This window comes from Coenobita brevimanus, chromosome 40, assembly GCF_032717465.1.
Source record: "Coenobita brevimanus isolate Jiangsu-jjx chromosome 40, ASM3271746v2, whole genome shotgun sequence".
Taxonomy (NCBI): domain Eukaryota; kingdom Metazoa; phylum Arthropoda; class Malacostraca; order Decapoda; family Coenobitidae; genus Coenobita; species Coenobita brevimanus.
Window position 1 is genome coordinate 53,850,428 of NC_136993.1, and position 22,206 is coordinate 53,872,633.

General features: G+C 38.7%; 2 non-coding genes across 2 annotated transcripts; both read right to left on the reverse strand.

Annotated features, from left to right (window-relative positions):
• Positions 1-5,099: 5,099 nt before the first annotated feature.
• On the reverse strand, positions 5,100-5,218 carry LOC145397393 (5S ribosomal RNA). Its single transcript, XR_013896967.1, has one exon. It is a non-coding gene; the product is annotated as a 5S ribosomal RNA (ribosomal RNA).
• A 10,852-nt stretch (positions 5,219-16,070) lies between these two features.
• On the reverse strand, positions 16,071-16,189 carry LOC145397383 (5S ribosomal RNA). The gene has a single exon (XR_013896958.1). It is a non-coding gene; the product is annotated as a 5S ribosomal RNA (ribosomal RNA).
• Between the last annotated feature and the right edge of the window lie 6,017 nt (positions 16,190-22,206).

The following is a 22,206-nucleotide window of genomic DNA, read 5'->3' on the forward strand; positions in this document are numbered from 1 at the left end:
AGTTTAATGAGGTTAATGGTAATAACTTTTTTTTTTTTTTTTTTTTTTGCTGGTGTTGTGGAGCCCCGAGAAAGTCATTTTTTTTCTTTAATGTTAATACATCTGCAATATTTTAAGACGCATCGTGTCGAAAGGGTTAATAAGCGAGTTAATTAAATCGTCCGGCAGTGCAAGTTTCTGAATTAGAGCGTCAGGGAACTGCTGTAACAAACGCAAGGACGTGTTTGGAATATGGAATTTAAACTGTCACACGTCCTTGTGTGAAATTTCCCCTTATAAAACCTCCCATTTCCATTAAATACTGATTGAATGTAATTTATCAGAATCAGCCGTTCAAGCTTGAAATTTCATTCGGGTTTTCATAAACGAAACCAAAGCGCCACAGAAAAACAAAAAAAGTGAGACAGGGAATAGATAAAGTTTTCATAATAAATTCTGAAGCCGTAGCTGTTGTTGTCTTATACAGGGCTCCTAACCAGAATCAAAGGGACCATTAAATTTGATTTAAAACATGTTAGAAAAATGGAAACTATACTCGATGGATATATTACAATGATAAACAAAGATACCCCTCAAAAAGAAAAAATACCGTTAACGTACATCTCTTATAAAGGTATAAAACAGGTATATTATTGTCTCTATTCTTACCTAGATCAGAGAGATGCAGTACAAATCAAGGCTCCTTAGGCAGAGGTTCAGGTGTGTATGAGTAACCCGGGTTGAGGGAGTGATCTTATATAGGACACCGTGCACTGTGGGCGGAGCGTGATTTTATCTTGAGCGGCTCTTTGCTGATAAACCATTCAAGTATAACTTTGACGCAAGTTTATTTTCCTCTTATGCAGTCAGCATCATTGATCAGGCGAATTAAATATGCAATCTTCCTTTACTCTGTTTCATGTGCATTTTCAATGATCAGTTATTCCACCGTCATTGATTATTTTTATCGCTAAATATGACAGAAATATTCAAATATGGCATATCTTTCTTTTCTCTATGAAACGTGGTCACACACACACACACACACACACACACACACACACACACACACACACACAAAGAAAACAGATCCCAAAGCAAAAATACTGCAAATTTTATTTTTTTTTCATTAAAAAAAAGAAGAAAAAAAAAGAAAATGCGTGGAAACATTATCTCTGAAAGACTGGGTTTTATAAGCAACTAGAATGCACTCAGAGAGCGTATACCTCCGCCACTGCAATTGCTATTAAAAAAGATCCGGCTGCAGATCCGTGGAGATACAGTATAGTGGGGGATACCTAGGATCTAGATTAGGATCTGCCCCTTAATTTAATCATTTTTTCCTGGCCCACGGCCCACCCTTACACAAATTTTCATCGAAATCCATTGAGATCTTTTGGAAATAGTGTGCGGTAGGATCCAGATGCGGATCCGCCCCGAAATTTCACCAATTCTTCTTTGGCTTATGGCCCATCCTTCCAAAAGTTGTCATTGGATTTCATCGAAAACTTTTGGAGATATCGTGTAAAGAGACAAACAAACGACCATAGGCAAATACATAACCTCCTCCAACTTTGTTGGTGGAGGTAATAACTTGAATGTAAGTGAGAGAGTATGGTTTCAGATGAATAGTAACCACACACACACACACATACACACACACACACACACACACAGAAAGGCCAGAAGCACTAGATATTTGTACGATCATATGGAACTTAGGTAAGGTGAAGCACCAGATGTGGTTTTGCTAGACTTAAGCACCTGCCATATGAATATCCTTCAGGGGGTACTAACAAATCGAGCAGCTCCTTGTGATACTATTATTAAAGATCTCTTAATTGTTGCTAATAATTTCTTATTAAATAGACATTGTATGATTTGTCAACCTTGCTTACTCGTATGTAAATGTAAATGTACAAAATGTATGCCGTATAACTATAAATATGCCTGGATACTATAAGTGTGTGTAACTTAATTTGCTGAGCTCGGTCTAGCCCCTCCCCAGAATATGCTGTGTCTGCCTTTTTTGGGGGGGTGGGGTGGGGTAGCTGGGGCAACGATAGCACCGACTTACAGTCCACTAGAAGCAGGCTACTAACCAGTGCACGTCTGTGTTAAATTGTAGCAATACGACATCCATGTCACCTAAAAAATCATTCACGTATACAGCAGCAGCAACAGTGTAGTTATGCAAGAGTTTTAAGATCATTAACTGCGAGAATTTCACTTAAACAAAATATAATCGTCTTATATTAGCCTGAATAAAATAGATTAATATAACATCGGTGACGGAAGTTCATTCTCACACTGCTTTCGGTAACAAGAAATGAGATACATTATAAATTCTAAGTTTAGGTCTATGGGACTAGAATGTACTAGTGATGTGATAAGGAGTAGACTGATCTAGCTTGGCCATGAGGAGAGAGTGATTGATGACTTCTGGACGCAGAGGATGAGGAGTAAGAACTCCGAAAACAGTGGTGCGAGAGATAGATCAGTTTGGGATGACATCTTAGAGTGTGACCTAAAGAAGAGACTGCTGGAGATCGAGTAACGTGGACAGCCGGCATTAGGTGACCAAGGTCAGGTAATGTAAACATGATGGAGTCTGTTTAAACCAAACGAAAACTAAACGTCCAAACATTCAGAAAAGGTAACCCTCTCGCGCTACAAATTAACTAACCGACTAATTCTTAAGTTTGTCTTGGTACCCTCTTTTAGACAGATTGTCTCTAAAATCGAAATATTTTGTCACCCTCAGACCTTTTATTAATCATTGTGCAAATCGGAGTAATTTTTTTTTTTTTTTTAGTTCGTCTTATATTGCCACTGATAATTGGTCTCTTTTTCTCGAAATTGAACCTCCTGTGGCTCAGTCATTCCACCATGTTTGGTCGCAGTCAACCCAAACATATTGAGTTATAGTGTCAAACATTTGATTATGCACTGTGACCTCGTTCTTTGATTGACTGTCCTCAATTTTGCATCCATTCATTTTTGCTTTACCCTTAACGTTTCGACCAAGGTGGTTTAAATCGTATAAATACTGTTTAGTTTAAACTTGTCATGTGGCACTGCTCTCTGACCTTTTTACTGGCAAAATAATAATGCAGTTCTTTGGCTGATCTGTAATGCTTCCACCAAATTTGGTTAAAATTATATATAAAGTGATATAAAGACACACACACACACACACACACACACACACACACACACACACACACACACACACACACACACACACACACACGTCTCAAAACTTAAGTATCGCGGCACACCTCCGCGAAGAGTTAATTCATGGGCTTCTACTATAATTAGCTGTACAAAATAATCGTTCTCGGGTAACAATATAGAATGTCTAGTTTGGAGAGGAAAATCAACCTTTACTATTCTGCCACGGCATCTTACTAGACCTTTCCGTCTAAGAACAGTTCTAAGTCTCTTATCAGCTTATTATTGCTACCTGTGCCTTGGCATTAAAGGTCAAAAATATGTCTGTAATATTTTCTTTTGAGCCTTTTCAGCCAATATTCCATAGGATCAAACTCCTCAAACCCCACTTTCTTATTCAAAAATTTTACATCCAATTTTGTAGTATTAGGAAGTCTTATTGATGAAAATCTACTAATGTCACTCACATCTGGTTCAGGTACTACAGGATCCAAGTTTACTACACTAACCTCAGCAATACTATAATGTTTCTGCTCAGGCCATTATTTAGTGAGTAACCATTTAGGACCCTTAAACCACAAATTCTCCTTGATCAGTCTCTTTACTGTCGAACCTCTAGAAAGCAGATCAGCTGGGTTTTGACTGGAGGATACATGCATAAATTTAAATTTGAAAGACAGATCTTTTATAATCTTCACTCTACTGCCTTTGCTATTCAGTAAAGACAAATCTCACTGTCAGTCAATACACAGATTTCCTCAAACTGAGTATCAAGAGTATTGGTTTAAATACCTGACCAATTTAGTTCCTACTTCTATGGAAGCCAATTCCATTTGATGTAGGGTTCTTCCTTTAATTGGTTCAACTCTGGCTTTGAACATAATAATCTTACTATCCTCTCCTGTTGCACAAATAGCGACTGCTCCATATGCCTTTTGAGAAGCATCACAAAATATATGTAAATTTGAATTCTCATTACTGTTAATTTTCCTGGGAATACATATGCTTGATGTGGTTTCAAACTACTTTCTGATCTGTTCCCATTGTTCAGCATACGTCTCACCTATTTCAGTGTCCCAGTCTAACTTTTCTCGCCAAGCTTCCTGCACTAAACATTTGCCCCTAATAACTATAGGACTGACCAATCCTAATGAGTCAAATAACATGAGACCTGGCTTAACAAGGACCTCTTGGTGAGAGTGACAACAGAGAACTTAACTGATTTCAAACTTTTTTCATCGGCTCTTGTATCCCAGTTAAGACCCAACACATTTTGAGTTTTGGGAATGTCAGTATTTGGATAGTCCTCTTGTATTTTATTCCTCAAAAGCGGTGAATTTGTATTCCAGCTCTGTAACGGCAAATTTGCCTTCCCACATTCGGAAGTGGCTACTTCATAAGCCTTCAATGCTTCAGTCTCTGTATCAACACCTTGCAAAGCCTGCCCTATTTCTGGATATTAGGCATTTCCAAAATGATGCTTCAAAGTGTTGCGAAGTAGGAAAGGACTAGCACAAGAACCAAAGAGCACCGATCGGAATCAGTAAGTTTTCAATGGACTATCCTAATTTTGAGGGTTCTGAGGCCAGATGAATTTTGTAAGTTTCCTATCCTCCTCTCTCAATCCTGTTTTGAGAAAAGCTTTACTAATATCTGCTGTATAAGCATAGGGTTTCTCTCTAAATCTTAGAAATACATTCCGTAACTTCTCTGTTAATGTAGGTCCACAGTATAGGCAATCGTTCAAGCTAGCTGATCCTTTGGATGCTTTACTGCTACAATTAAAAATTATCCTTATGGGAGTAGTTACTGAATCCTTGCTTACAGCATTCATTCATTCATTGCCAGACGCCATGTATCCCAAACGGGGTGGCCAAGGGCTTAGAGTTAATTGTTTTACAGGGAGGGGCACTAATCCTCTACCAACCCCAATTGACACGTAGGGATGCCAACAGCATCTGGTGTTCCCAGGCGGTCACCCATCCAAGTACTAACCAGACCCAAAGTTGTTTAACTTCGCTGATCGGACGGGAAGTGGTGTACTCAACGTGGCATGGCCGTTGGCATGATGTGGTAAATATTGTCCTTTCTTATGATTAACAGGGAATTCTGCCTCTTTTATAAATTTGTTCTTCAACTGATCATTTATAATATTATCACATATGTTTAGATGATCTGGTTTGTCTCTCAACTTTCTTAGAAGAGAATTTAACTGAGCCTTAGCTGCTTGGTAATTTGTTGATAACTCCGAATAGTTTAGTTTCCATGGTAATCCTACCCAACACTGTCCATCCTTAGATTGCACAGACTGATTGTACAAATCCAATGCTATTTTATCTTCAGGGGTTGATTCCACATAGTTTATTCCTGCAGTGTCTAGGTTCCACAATTTGTGTACAGGTTCATTTTTTTCATCCGGCAAATCATTTATCTGAGTAGGTTCTAGTTCTGCACCTATTCTAACTACCATCAATGACTGGGGTGGAACGAAGACTGGGTCTACCAATTTGGCCTCTCCTTTAGCCTGCTTTGGAAAAGGAAACTGACCCATAATAAGGTTACCTCCTGGACTCTTGAACAACTGTACTTAACTCTTCTTGAAAGTCCTATGTAGGAATCTTCCACAGTAATCTGAACCAATTATCAGTTTAATGGGACCCACAGTATCTGATTTCACATTCCGTTTAGCCAGTTTTATATCTGAGCTTTGCAGATGATCAGAGGTTTCCTTCAGTCCTTTTATATATATACTTGTCTCCAAATTATCCAGTATAGCTGCTGTTATACGGCATTTATATCTAGCAAGTTGTATTACAGATCTAACTAAACCAAATGATTGAGCTTCCTTAGTAGTTAAGAATTCTGTAATGGCTAGATTTACTTTGCCAATAATAGGTAACTTTAATTTCTTCACAATGTCTGCAGAAATAAAGGTTTTCTGTGCACTCGTATCAAAAAGAGTACATGCTAGTATGTTCTATTTTCAATCATTACCTTCGCATGTGCAGTTGGAACTGCAGCTGGCATTATTACTGGAGTATTCGTTTTTGCAACTGTCATATTGACACTCGCAGTTTTAGGAACCTCATACTTCATCATCCTTGAGCATAAAGCACCATGATGATTGTCTTTTTTATATTTGAAATAAGATTTAGTTTAACCTTGCAGTCCATGGAAGTGTGTTTGGAATTCATTCAGATCATACAACACCTCAATTCCTGAAGCCTCACTATTCTAGAAGCATAATCAGGATAATGTTGACAAGATCAACGGGTGTTGTTCACCACAAAAGACACAGACCTTCCCGTCCTTTACCATGACATTTTTACCTCCTGATTTTCATCAGCTTGTCTATTCCTTGTCTTTACTGTTTTATCTTCAGGGCTAAGAAAAGTATCAATCTCTTCTGTAGGTACAGACTTAGCCGTCCCTGATATAGGTTTGCCAACCAGTTTGTTAGTGGTTCTTTTCCTTATTTCAGCCTTCTGTTTAATTTCAGCAGGCTTTGCTATTCCTTGCAAATGTTTACAGAGTTACATTAAGCCTTCCTTACACTCCTCACAGGAGAAATCATCCTTTTGGTACCTACCATACAAGGCATCTTTGATTCTAGGTAGAAGTTTTATGGACACAATTCTAGAAAGCACCCAATCTGCTGCTTTAATATCTTCGTAAGTACCTAAAGCCTTTAAATTAAAACTCATCACAATCCGAACATTTTGCAAGAAATCAAAATCATGTATAGGTATGGAAGTGATGCTTGGACCTTGTTGGAGGGACAGAAGTCAAAAGTGAGAGCAGTGGAAATGAGTTATTTGAGAGGAGCATATGGAGTCACATGGAGAGACGGACTGACAAATAAGGAAGTGAAGGAGTGTTGTGGTGTGGATGTGGATGTGATAGGAAGCGTTAGAAGAAACACACTGAGGTGGTTTGGACATGTGGAGAGGATGGAGAGTGAGCGACTGACGAGGAGAGTGTATGTGAGGTGGAGGGAGGGGAGAGGGAGTGGGAGGCCGAGGATGAGATGAAGGGGTGGAGTGGAAAGGTATATGAGATAGGGGTTGTGTGAGCTGGAAGCAAGGCAGTGAAATGCCGGGGTCAGGGCGACGTGGAGGCGATTTGTTTGTGGCCAGCCCGTACGGGATTGAGGCTCAGTACTTGTTAATCATATTAAATTTTTAGGAGTGCAGGGATTGAGTTTATGGTATAAAACCTGTCTCCCTGGGTTGTTAAACCTCTGGGTTTATGTCTTTATCCCCACACTCAGTTTCCAAAATAACTCATGTTTCCCTGAGCTCAGAACCAATTAACATCTTATTATAACATAGAACCACCCAAAGCCTGTACAGCATAGAACTGTCCGTTCTTTAACTCGATATAATTTGCTGTACAAATTTCGCCAGAACTGCTTCTCGGCCGTGGTGATTCCAGTGTATACCATCGGCTTTTAGAGTTGCCTGGAAGGGTTTTACATTAAAGTGGATAAAATATTTTCCATTCCTTATCGTCTGCAACTTCCTATTTACGACCCTCCTAACTAATTTATACATACCGTAGCATACTGGTGGACCACATGGTAGGTTTCTAGGCTCAAGAAGAGTTATTGTTACCAAGGATGTACATGAACCTTGAATGGCTCCTACCACGACTAAAATGTTTTCAACAATTTCATTAACTTTCACATCTTCATAAATGTCATTTACTCCCAGGAAAAGGATAGTGGGATCATGCTCCTAGTCCAGTACGGCATTTAGGTGCTCATCTTCAGAAAACGAAATCCAGTACGGCATTTAGGTGCTCATCATCAGAAAACGAACTTGCCCTTCCACCAGGAGCTCTGTAATTACGTTTTTCCATGTCCTCCAATTCTACGGAATTCGTAAGTAGACTGTGCCCCACAAACTCGATCTTGAAATCGTTCAGTGCCTCTGCACACATCTGTTTCTTCACCTGGGGCACCAAAAATGTCAGAAATTTTTATACATTCCTTTCTCTGACAAGTGTTAGTCTAAACACGACCAATAGTAAATTTACGTAAGTCTCTTAGGAGATTAGGGTATAATTAATACTCTAATTATTATTCTCCTTATATCCTAGCTAGTTCCCCCAGATTTGGCCATATCATAAAGGTTACTTAGCTAGACTGAGTCGGAATAACAGATGATGACGGGCCTGATATCTCGGTCTGTTTGCCTGGGGCTTCCAAGCGTCCGTAGGTGCGTATTTTACAGCGTGCAGCTTGAACGAGCTTTTAGAACAGAGTGCTAGAAAATGACGAGTCTCTTCTCCCTCACTGGATTTTGAAATGCCAACTATTTATTAATTACAATTTGGCTAAATACAATTAAATTACTTCATGAATTATACCAAGCCAATCTAACTTAATCTTAGTTGAAAACAAAAATAAAACCAAATATTCCTTTATCTATGTAAATATGTATTAAACTCTTATCAGCTTTTCACATGAGGGCACGTCATTCCACCACGCAGGCGCAGTTAGGTCCATGGAAAAAACCTAAGTACAGTATTTACATATATTTACAATATACTGTAGTTGTCCACAAGGGTTAAATGCTCTAGTATGTTATTTATTAATAAAAAGAATTATTAAACAGAACTTAATCTCAAGAGCGTCATTAACGCTCTCTGGGTTTTCCTCAGCTTTTAACAGGGAAAACTATTTTAAAAGGTAAAGAGAACAACCGCTCTGGGGGAAAATATTTCCCAAATAATAAAATCATGCGAGTCATTTCATAAAGTGATTTACTGTATTACTAATAGTATTAAGGAATACAACAACAAAATTTTGCTGTAAATCAATGTATGGCATTCATTACAACAGTGCTACCAACATCTAGCCCTAGTAGTTCTCACATCCCAATATTTTGTCGTATTTGGTTTGAAATTTCCAGAAAGTAAGCACATATATTTGTCATAGCTGCTGTATTTCATGCACCTCACTCTCACAACAACCCTCAAGCCCCTTACAGCACAATCCAAATATTTAAAAATACTCTTACAACACATGTTGTCCTCACTGTAAGGCAGCCCCTCACCCCGTGGCATACTTACTGACGTCATGCCCTCACTTTCTGCCTTTGATATAATGCAATCATTCCCACCACAACATACGTTTTTGCCTCGTGCAGCTCTCTATCAAAACATTTATAACATTAAGCATAAATTCAGCTAACAGTTACCGGGATTGCCGGAGTGAAAAGGCTGGTTACCTGTAGTTCATCAGGTTTATGTGCAGACGAGCCTGGGACCACAACAGCAACAAAGTGGAGGAGAGAGAACAATTTCCACTCGTCGTTCCTCTAAAGTATGGTTTAAATGTATACTGTGGTCTATGAGTAGAACTCATCTTTCACTAAGCCAGGTGAATTCTCATGTGCTGCTGGGACGGTCCAGGCACCGTTATTAATTACAATTCTGTATCATCTACACGTTTACTACTCTCAATACCACACCCATGTCCTTACCATCAGAATGATCTGTCCCCACAACACGCGAGATACCGCCAGGTTTGCTTCCAGCAGAGTGCTGTTTACAGGCCGTCCTATTATGCCATCTTTATTGTAAAAACAATCTCTCTCTCTCTCTCTCTCCTCTCTCTCTCTCTCTCTCTCTCTCTCTCTCTCTCTCTCTCTACATTACCACTTTCTCTAGCATTCGAAAACCCAATTTTCAGCCACCTTTCACTTTACCCCTCTCTTCTGTGTTTTATTCTTTCTTCAATATTCCTGTGCTCTGACCTTTTGTATCCTGTTTTCTAGTCTCAGAGAATTTCATAAACCTTTCTAGGGTCTCATAAGTCATTGAAAGATTTATTTCTCACATACTTTTTTGTAACTCCCTTTTGAGCTTAACTGAATCTCGGGAAATATAAAACCTAATCCAGCAAAGTATTACACTACATTCAAAGGGTTAATATTGCAGTTATTGCAAATGCCACAGCCATAGCATTACAACCTTCTTTATTAAGCTTCGTAACCATCCCTATAATACAGTTTATAACATGGATTTACAAAATTCTTTCCTTTTTCATCTTAAGTACAGTAATCATAATTCTTTTCCATATTCCACTTTCCCTAAGTACCCCCCCCCCCGCCCTTTCCTATACAGTCGAATAAATTATAAACTTTCAGCCAACACCTTTTTGTACACACTGATTCACCGTTCATATAAACTGAGAAAGAGAGAGAGAGAGAGAGAGAGAGAGAGAGAGAGAGAGAGAGAGAGAATTTCTATTTTCAGGTCCTTCATATGCCGAGATCACTATCAATCATCTCATTTGATATTATGTCACGTCCAACTGATCTCTCTCAGTCCTTTTTTTGCAAACACTGTTTCATCTTTGTCTTACACGTAGTTCACAGTGTCTTAAGATAAATCTTAGCACCTATTCACTAGAGATTTATTTCTACACTTCATGCTTCAGCATAATCTTGTATTAGAGCCAACAATGTCGATAATAAAACGATATACTGTATATAAGGTGCCTTAGAATGATACGGCGGAATATACCAAAAAAAAAAAAAAAAATCACTCAGGAAGAGATGCAACCGATCCTCCTATGTCACACATTCGTGAAATACGCCGCAAGAGGATCATGTACATTTTTGTTTTGCCATTTACAAACAGTTGCGTTATGCTTGGGGGTTAGCTATAGCCTATTAATTCCTCTCAGTACAAGAAGTCGTACCACCGGAATAAAATATTGTAGTAACTGGAAGCATGAACTTGAATAAAAGGCTATCGAAATGAAACAGTTCAAAATGCACGGGTCCACTGCTAATAAGTCAAGTTGCCATTGCCTCACCTTCACACAGGGACACTGCCTTCTTTACGTTAATTCCCAGTTTAATGAGGTTAATGGTAATAACTTTTTTTTTTTTTTTTTTTTTTTTGCTGGTGTTGTGGAGCCCCGAGAAAGTCATTTTTTTTCTTTAATGTTAATACATCTGCAATATTTTAAGACGCATCGTGTCGAAAGGGTTAATAAGCGAGTTAATTAAATCGTCCGGCAGTGCAAGTTTCTGAATTAGAGCGTCAGGGAACTGCTGTAACAAACGCAAGGACGTGTTTGGAATATGGAATTTAAACTGTCACACGTCCTTGTGTGAAATTTCCCCTTATAAAACCTCCCATTTCCATTAAATACTGATTGAATGTAATTTATCAGAATCAGCCGTTCAAGCTTGAAATTTCATTCGGGTTTTCATAAACGAAACCAAAGCGCCACAGAAAAACAAAAAAAGTGAGACAGGGAATAGATAAAGTTTTCATAATAAATTCTGAAGCCGTAGCTGTTGTTGTCTTATACAGGGCTCCTAACCAGAATCAAAGGGACCATTAAATTTGATTTAAAACATGTTAGAAAAATGGAAACTATACTCGATGGATATATTACAATGATAAACAAAGATACCCCCTCAAAAAGAAAAAAAAATACCGTTAACGTACATCTCTTATAAAGGTATAAAACAGGTATATTATTGTCTCTATTCTTACCTAGATCAGAGAGATGCAGTACAAATCAAGGCTCCTTAGGCAGAGGTTCAGGTGTGTATGAGTAACCCGGGTTGAGGGAGTGATCTTATATAGGACACCGTGCACTGTGGGCGGAGCGTGATTTTATCTTGAGCGGCTCTTTGCTGATAAACCATTCAAGTATAACTTTGACGCAAGTTTATTTTCCTCTTATGCAGTCAGCATCATTGATCAGGCGAATTAAATATGCAATCTTCCTTTACTCTGTTTCATGTGCATTTTCAATGATCAGTTATTCCACCGTCATTGATTATTTTTATCGCTAAATATGACAGAAATATTCAAATATGGCATATCTTTCTTTTCTCTATGAAACGTGGTCACACACACACACACACACACACACACACACACACACACACACACACACACACACACACAAAGAAAACAGATCCCAAAGCAAAAATACTGCAAATTTTATTTTTTTTCATTAAAAAAAAGAAGAAAAAAAAAGAAAATGCGTGGAAACATTATCTCTGAAAGACTGGGTTTTATAAGCAACTAGAATGCACTCAGAGAGCGTATACCTCCGCCACTGCAATTGCTATTAAAAAAGATCCGGCTGCAGATCCGTGGAGATACAGTATAGTGGGGGATACCTAGGATCCAGATTAGGATCTGCCCCTTAATTTAATCATTTTTTCCTGGCCCACGGCCCACCCTTACACATATTTTCATCGAAATCCATTGAGATCTTTTGGAAATAGTGTGCGGTAGGATCCAGATGCGGATCCTCCCCGAAATTTCACCAATTCTTCTTTGGCTTATGGCCCACCCTTCCAAAAGTTGTCATTGGATTTCATCGAAAACTTTTGGAGATATCGTGTAAAGAGACAAACAAACGACCATAGGCAAATACATAACCTCCTCCAACTTTGTTGGTGGAGGTAATAACTTGAATGTAAGTGAGAGAGTATGGTTTCAGATGAATAGTAACCACACACACACACACAGAAAGGCCAGAAGCACTAGATATTTGTACGATCATATGGAACTTAGGTAAGGTGAAGCACCAGATGTGGTTTTGCTAGACTTAAGCACCTGCCATATGAATATCCTTCAGGGGGTACTAACAAATCGAGCAGCTCCTTGTGATACTATTATTAAAGATCTCTTAATTGTTGCTAATAATTTCTTATTAAATAGACATTGTATGATTTGTCAACCTTGCTTACTCGTATGTAAATGTAAATGTACAAAATGTATGCCGTATAACTATAAATATGCCTGGATACTATAAGTGTGTGTAACTTAATTTGCTGAGCTCGGTCTAGCCCCTCCCCAGAATATGCTGTGTCTGCCTTTTTTTTGGGGGAGGTGGGGTGGTAGCTGGGGCAACGATAGCACCGACTTACAGTCCACTAGAAGCAGGCTACTAACCAGTGCACGTCTGTGTTAAATTGTAGCAATACGACATCCATGTCACCTAAAAAATCATTCACGTATACAGCAGCAGCAACAGTGTAGTTATGCAAGAGTTTTAAGATCATTAACTGCGAGAATTTCACTTAAACAAAATATAATCGTCTTATATTAGCCTGAATAAAATAGATTAATATAACATCGGTGACGGAAGTTCATTCTCACACTGCTTTCGGTAACAAGAAATGAGATACATTATAAATTCTAAGTTTAGGTCTATGGGACTAGAATGTACTAGTGATGTGATAAGGAGTAGACTGATCTAGCTTGGCCATGAGGAGAGAGTGATTGATGACTTCTGGACGCAGAGGATGAGGAGTAAGAACTCCGAAAACAGTGGTGCGAGAGATAGATCAGTTTGGGATGACATCTTAGAGTGTGACCTCAAGGATACTGGAAAGAAGAGACTGCTGGAGATCGAGTAACGTGGACAGCCGGCATTAGGTGACCAAGGTCAGGTAATGTAAACATGATGGAGTCTGTTTAAACCAAACGAAAACTAAACGTCCAAACATTCAGAAAAGGTAACCCTCTCGCGCTACAAATTAACTAACCGACTAATTCTTAAGTTTGTCTTGGTACCCTCTTTTAGACAGATTGTCTCTAAAATCGAAATATTTTGTCACCCTCAGACCTTTTATTAATCATTGTGCAAATCGGAGTAATTTTTTTTTTCTTTTTTAGTTCGTCTTATATTGCCACTGATAATTGGTCTCTTTTTCTCAAAATCGAACCTCCTGTGGCTCAGTCATTCCACCATGTTTGGTCGCAGTCAGCCCGAACATATTGAGTTATAGTGTCAAACATTTGATTATGCACTGTGACCTCGTTCTTTGATTGACTGTCCTCAATTTTGCATCCATTCATTTTTGCTTTACCCTTAACGTTTCGACCAAGGTGGTTTAAATCGTATAAATACTGTTTAGTTTAACCTTGTCATGTGGCACTGCTCTCTGACCTTTTTACTGGCAAAATAATAATGCAGTTCTTTGGCTGATCTGTAATGCTTCCACCAAATTTGGTTAAAATTATATATAAAGTGATATAAAGACACACACACACACACACACACACACACGTCTCAAAACTTAAGTATCGCGGCACACCTCCGCGAAGAGTTAATTCATGGGCTTCTACTATAATTAGCTGTACAAAATAATCGTTCTCGGGTAACAATATAGAATGTCTAGTTTGGAGAGGAAAATCAACCTTTACTATTCTGCCACGGCATCTTACTAGACCTTTCCGTCTAAGAACAGTTCTAAGTCTTTTATCAGCTTATTATTGCTACCTGTGCCTTGGCATAAAAGGTCAAAAATATGTCTGTAATATTTTCTTTTGAGCCTTTTCAGCCAATATTCCATAGGATCAAACTCCTCAAACCCCACTTTCTTATTCAAAAATTTTACATCCAATTTTGTAGTATTAGGAAGTCTTATTGATGAAAATCTACTAATGTCACTCACATCTGGTTCAGGTACTACAGGATCCAAGTTTACTACACTAACCTCAGCAATACTATAATGTTTCTGCTCAGGCCATTATTTAGTGAGTAACCATTTAGGACCCTTAAACCACAAATTCTCCTTGATCAGTCTCTTTACTGTCGAACCTCTAGAAAGCAGATCAGCTGGGTTTTGACTGGAGGATACATGCATAAATTTAAATTTGAAAGACAGATCTTTTATAATCTTCACTCTACTGCCTTTGCTATTCAGTAAAGACAAATCTCACTGTCAGTCAATACACAGATTTCCTCAAACTGAGTATCAAGAGTATTGGTTTAAATACCTGACCAATTTAGTTCCTACTTCTATGGAAGCCAATTCCATTTGATGTAGGGTTCTTCCTTTAATTGGTTCAACTCTGGCTTTGAACATAATAATCTTACTATCCTCTCCTGTTGCACAAATAGCGACTGCTCCATATGCCTTTTGAGAAGCATCACAAAATATATGTAAATTTGACTTCTCATTACTGTTAATTTTTCTGGGAATACCTATGCTTGATGTGGTTTCAAACTCCTTTCTAATCTGTTCCCATTGTTCAGCATACGTCTCACCTATTTCAGTGTCCCAGTCTAACTTTTCTCGCCAAGCCTCCTGCACTAAACATTTGCTCCTAATAACTATAGGACTGACCAATCCTAATGGGTCAAATAACATGAGACCTGACTTAACAAGGACCTCTTGGTGAGAGTGACAACAGAGAACTTAACTGATTTAAAACTTTTTTCATCACCTCTTGTATCCCAGTTAAGACCCAATACATTTTGAGTTTTGGGAATGTTAGTATTTGGATAGTCCTCTTGTATTTTATTCCTCAAAAGCGGTGAATTTGTATTCCAGCTCTGTAACGGCAAATTTGCCTTCCCACATTCGGAATTGGCTACTTCATAAGCCTTCAATGCTTATCAACAACCTTGCAAAGGCTGCCCTGTTTCTGGACATTTGGCATTTCCAAAATGATGCTTCAAAGTGTTGCGAAGTAGGAAAGGACTAGCACAAGAACCAAAGAGCACCGATCGGAATCAGTAAGTTTTCAATGGACTATCCTAATTTTGAGGGTTCTGAGGCCAGAGGAATTTTGTAAGTTTCCTATCCTCCTCTCTCAATCCTGTTTTGAGAAAAGCCTTACTAATATCTGCTGTATAAGCATAGGGTTTCTCTCTAAATCTTAGAAATACATTCCGTAACTTCTCTGTTAATGTAGGTCCACAGTATAGGCAATCGTTCAAGCTAGCTGATCCTTTGGATGCTTTACTGCTACAATTAAAAATTATCCTTATGGGAGTAGTTACTGAATCCTTGCTTACAGCATTCATTCATTCATTGCCAGACGCCATGTATCCCAAACGGGGTGGCCAAGGGCTTAGAGTTAATTGTTTTACAGGGAGGGGCACTAATCCTCTACCAACCCCAATTGACACGTAGGGATGCCAACAGCATCTGGTGTTCCCAGGCGGTCACCCATCCAAGTACTAACCAGACCCAAAGTTGTTTAACTTCGCTGATCGGACGGGAAGTGGTGTACTCAACGTGGTATGGCCGTTGGCATGATGTGGTAAATATTGTCCTTTCTTATGATTAACAGGGAATTCTGCCTCTTTTATAAATTTGTTCTTCAACTGATCATTTATAATATTATCACATATGTTTAGATGATCTGGTTTGTCTCTCAACTTTCTTAGAAGAGAATTTAACTGAGCCTTAGCTGCTTGGTAATTTGTTGATAACTCCGAATAGTTTAGTTTCCATGGTAATCCTACCCAACACTGTCCATCCTTAGATTGCACAGACTGATTGTACAAATCCAATGCTATTTTATCTTCAGGGGTTGATTCCACATAGTTTATTCCTGCAGTGTCTAGGTTCCACAATTTGTGTACAGGTTCATTTTTTTCATCCGGCAAATCATTTATCTGAGTAGGTTCTAGTTCTGCACCTATTCTAACTACCATCAATGACTGGGGTGGAACGAAGACTGGGTCTACCAATTTGGCCTCTCCTTTAGCCTGCTTTGGAAAAGGAAACTGACCCATAATAAGGTTACCTCCTGGACTCTTGAACAACTGTACTTAACTCTTCTTGAAAGTCCTATGTAGGAATCTTCCACAGTAATCTGAACCAATTATCAGTTTAATGGGACCCACAGTATCTGATTTCACATTCCGTTTAGCCAGTTTTATATCTGAGCTTTGCAGATGATCAGAGGTTTCCTTCAGTCCTTTTATATATATACTTGTCTCCAAATTATCCAGTATAGCTGCTGTTATACGGCATTTATATCTAGCAAGTTGTATTACAGATCTAACTAAACCAAATGATTGAGCTTCCTTAGTAGTTAAGAATTCTGTAATGGCTAGATTTACTTTGCCAATAATAGGTAACTTTAATTTCTTCACAATGTCTGCAGAAATAAAGGTTTTCTGTGCACTCGTATCAAAAAGAGTACATGCTAGTATGTTCTATTTTCAATCATTACCTTCGCATGTGCAGTTGGAACTGCAGCTGGCATTATTACTGGAGTATTCGTTTTTGCAACTGTCATATTGACACTCGCAGTTTTAGGAACCTCATACTTCATCATCCTTGAGCATAAAGCACCATGATGATTGTCTTTTTTATATTTGAAATAAGATTTAGTTTAACCTTGCAGTCCATGGAAGTGTGTTTGGAATTCATTCAGATCATACAACACCTCAATTCCTGAAGCCTCACTATTCTAGAAGCATAATCAGGATAATGTTGACAAGATCAACGGGTGTTGTTCACCACAAAAGACACAGACCTTCCCGTCCTTTACCATGACATTTTTACCTCCTGATTTTCATCAGCTTGTCTATTCCTTGTCTTTACTGTTTTATCTTCAGGGCTAAGAAAAGTATCAATCTCTTCTGTAGGTACAGACTTAGCCGTCCCTGATATAGGTTTGCCAACCAGTTTGTTAGTGGTTCTTTTCCTTATTTCAGCCTTCTGTTTAATTTCAGCAGGCTTTGCTATTCCTTGCAAATGTTTACAGAGTTACATTAAGCCTTCCTTACACTCCTCACAGGAGAAATCATCCTTTTGGTACCTACCATACAAGGCATCTTTGATTCTAGGTAGAAGTTTTATGGACACAATTCTAGAAAGCACCCAATCTGCTGCTTTAATATCTTCGTAAGTACCTAAAGCCTTTAAATTAAAACTCATCACAATCCGAACATTTTGCAAGAAATCAAAATCATGTATAGGTATGGAAGTGATGCTTGGACCTTGTTGGAGGGACAGAAGTCAAAAGTGAGAGCAGTGGAAATGAGTTATTTGAGAGGAGCATATGGAGTCACATGGAGAGACGGACTGACAAATAAGGAAGTGAAGGAGTGTTGTGGTGTGGATGTGGATGTGATAGGAAGCGTTAGAAGAAACACACTGAGGTGGTTTGGACATGTGGAGAGGATGGAGAGTGAGCGACTGACGAGGAGAGTGTATGTGAGGTGGAGGGAGGGGAGAGGGAGTGGGAGGCCGAGGATGAGATGAAGGGGTGGAGTGGAAAGGTATATGAGACAGGGGTTGTGTGAGCTGGAAGCAAGGCAGTGAAATGCCGGGGTCAGGGCGACGTGGAGGCGATTTGTTTGTGGCCAGCCCGTACGGGATTGAGGCTCAGTACTTGTTAATCATATTAAATTTTTAGGAGTGCAGGGATTGAGTTTATGGTATAAAACCTGTCTCCCTGGGTTGTTAAACCTCTGGGTTTATGTCTTTATCCCCACACTCAGTTTCCAAAATAACTCATGTTTCCCTGAGCTCAGAACCAATTAACATCTTATTATAACATAGAACCACCCAAAGCCTGTACAGCATAGAACTGTCCGTTCTTTAACTCGATATAATTTGCTGTACAAATTTCGCCAGAACTGCTTCTCGGCCGTGGTGATTCCAGTGTATACCATCGGCTTTTAGAGTTGCCTGGAAGGGTTTTACATTAAAGTGGATAAAATATTTTCCATTCCTTATCGTCTGCAACTTCCTATTTACGACCCTCCTAACTAATTTATACATACCGTAGCATACTGGTGGACCACATGGTAGGTTTCTAGGCTCAAGAAGAGTTATTGTTACCAAGGATGTACATGAACCTTGAATGGCTCCTACCACGACTAAAATGTTTTCAACAATTTCATTAACTTTCACATCTTCATAAATGTCATTTACTCCCAGGAAAAGGATAGTGGGATCATGCTCCTAGTCCAGTACGGCATTTAGGTGCTCATCTTCAGAAAACGAAATCCAGTACGGCATTTAGGTGCTCATCATCAGAAAACGAACTTGCCCTTCCACCAGGAGCTCTGTAATTACGTTTTTCCATGTCCTCCAATTCTACGGAATTCGTAAGTAGACTGTGCCCCACAAACTCGATCTTGAAATCGTTCAGTGCCTCTGCACACATCTGTTTCTTCACCTGGGGCACCAAAAATGTCAGAAATTTTTATACATTCCTTTCTCTGACAAGTGTTAGTCTAAACACGACCAATAGTAAATTTACGTAAGTCTCTTAGGAGATTAGGGTATAATTAATACTCTAATTATTATTCTCCTTATATCCTAGCTAGTTCCCCCAGATTTGGCCATATCATAAAGGTTACTTAGCTAGACTGAGTCGGAATAACAGATGATGACGGGCCTGATATCTCGGTCTGTTTGCCTGGGGCTTCCAAGCGTCCGTAGGTGCGTATTTTACAGCGTGCAGCTTGAACGAGCTTTTAGAACAGAGTGCTAGAAAATGACGAGTCTCTTCTCCCTCACTGGATTTTGAAATGCCAACTATTTATTAATTACAATTTGGCTAAATACAATTAAATTACTTCATGAATTATACCAAGCCAATCTAACTTAATCTTAGTTGAAAACAAAAATAAAACCAAATATTCCCTTTATCTATGTAAATATGTATTAAACTCTTATCAGCTTTTCACATGAGGGCACGTCATTCCACCACGCAGGCGCAGTTAGGTCCATGGAAAAAACCTAAGTACAGTATTTACATATATTTACAATATACTGTAGTTGTCCACAAGGGTTAAATGCTCTAGTATGTTATTTATTAATAAAAAGAATTATTAAACAGAACTTAATCTCAAGAGCGTCATTAACGCTCTCTGGGTTTTCCTCAGCTTTTAACAGGGAAAACTATTTTAAAAGGTAAAGAGAACAACCGCTCTGGGGGAAAATATTTCCCAAATAATAAAATCATGCGAGTCATTTCATAAAGTGATTTACTGTATTACTAATAGTATTAAGGAATACAACAACAAAATTTTGCTGTAAATCAATGTATGGCATTCATTACAACAGTGCTACCAACATCTAGCCCTAGTAGTTCTCACATCCCAATATTTTGTCGTATTTGGTTTGAAATTTCCAGAAAGTAAGCACATATATTTGTCATAGCTACTGTATTTCATGCACCTCACTCTCACAACAACCCTCAAGCCCCTTACAGCACAATCCAAATATTTAAAAATACTCTTACAACACATGTTGTCCTCACTGTAAGGCAGCCCCTCACCCCGTGGCATACTTACTGACGTCATGCCCTCACTTTCTGCCTTTGATATAATGCAATCATTCCCACCACAACATACGTTTTTGCCTCGTGCAGCTCTCTATCAAAACATTTATAACATTAAGCATAAATTCAGCTAACAGTTACCGGGATTGCCGGAGTGAAAAGGCTGGTTACCTGTAGTTCATCAGGTTTATGTGCAGACGAGCCTGGGACCACAACAGCAACAAAGTGGAGGAGAGAGAACAATTTCCACTCGTCGTTCCTCTAAAGTATGGTTTAAATGTATACTGTGGTCTATGAGTAGAACTCATCTTTCACTAAGCCAGGTGAATTCTCATGTGCTGCTGGGACGGTCCAGGCACCGTTATTAATTACAATTCTGTATCATCTACACGTTTACTACTCTCAATACCACACCCATGTCCTTACCATCAGAATGATCTGTCCCCACAACACGCGAGATACCGCCAGGTTTGCTTCCAGCAGAGTGCTGTTTACAGGCCGTCCTATTATGCCATCTTTATTGTAAAAACAATCTCTCTCTCTCTCTCTCTCTCTCTCTCTCTCTCTCTCTCTCTCTCTCTCTCTCTCTCTCTCTCTCTCTCTCTCTCTCTCTCTACATTACCACTTTCTCTAGCATTCGAAAACCCAATTTTCAGCCACCTTTCACTTTACCCCTCTCTTCTGTGTTTTATTCTTTCTTCAATATTCCTGTGCTCTGACCTTTTGTATCCTGCTTTCTAGTCACAGATAATTTCATAAACCTTTCCAGGGTCTCATAAGTCATTGAAAGATTTGTTTCTCACATACTTTTTTTAAGTCCCTTTTGAGCTTAAGTGAATCTCGGGAAATATAAAACCTAATCCAGCAAAGTATTACACTAGATTCAAAGGGTTAATATTGCAGTTATTGCAAATGCCCCAACCATAGCATTACAACCTTCTTTATTAAGCTTCGTAACCATCCCTATAATACAGTTTATAACATGGATTTACAAATTTCTTTCCTTTTTCATCTTAAGTACAGTAATCATAACTCTTTTCCATATTCCACTTTCCCTAAGTATCCCCCCCCCCCCGCCCTTTCCTATACAGTCGAATAAATTATAAACTTCCAGCCAACACTTTTTTGTACACACTGATTCACCGTTCATATAAACTGAGAAAGAGAGAGAGAGAGAGAGAGAGAGAGAGAGAGAGAGAGAGAGAATTTCTATTTTCAGGTCCTTCATATGCCGAGATCACTATCAATCATCTCATTTGATATTATGTCACGTCGAACTGATCTCTCTCAGTCCTTTTTTTGCAAACACTGTTTCATCTTTGTCTTACACGTAGTTCACAGTGTCTTAAGATAAATCTTAGCACCTATTCACTAGAGATTTATTTCTACACTTCATGCTTCAGCATAATCTTGTATTAGAGCCAACAATGTCGATAATAAAACGATATACTGTATATAAGGTGCCTTAGAATGATACGGCGGAATATACCAAAAAAAAAAAAAAAAAAATCACTCGGGAAGAGATGCAACCGATCCTCTTATGTCACACATTCATGAAATACGCCGAAAGAGGATCATGTACATTTTGTTTTGCCATTTACAAACAGTTGCGTTATGCTTGGGGGTTAGCTATAGCCTATTAATTCCTCTCAGTACAAGAAGTCGTACCACCGGAATAAAATATTGTAGTAACTGGAAGCATGAACTTGAATAAAAGGCTATCGAAATGAAACAGTTCAAAATGCACGGGTCCACTGCTAATAAGTCAAGTTGCCATTGCCTCACCTTCACACAGGGACACTGCCTTCTTTACGTTAATTCCCAGTTTAATGAGGTTAATGGTAATAACTTTTTTTTTTTTTTTTTTTTGCTGGTGTTGTGGAGCCCCGAGAAAGTCATTTTTTTTCTTTAATGTTAATACATCTGCAATATTTTAAGACGCATCGTGTCGAAAGGGTTAATAAGCGAGTTAATTAAATCGTCCGGCAGTGCAAGTTTCTGAATTAGAGCGTCAGGGAA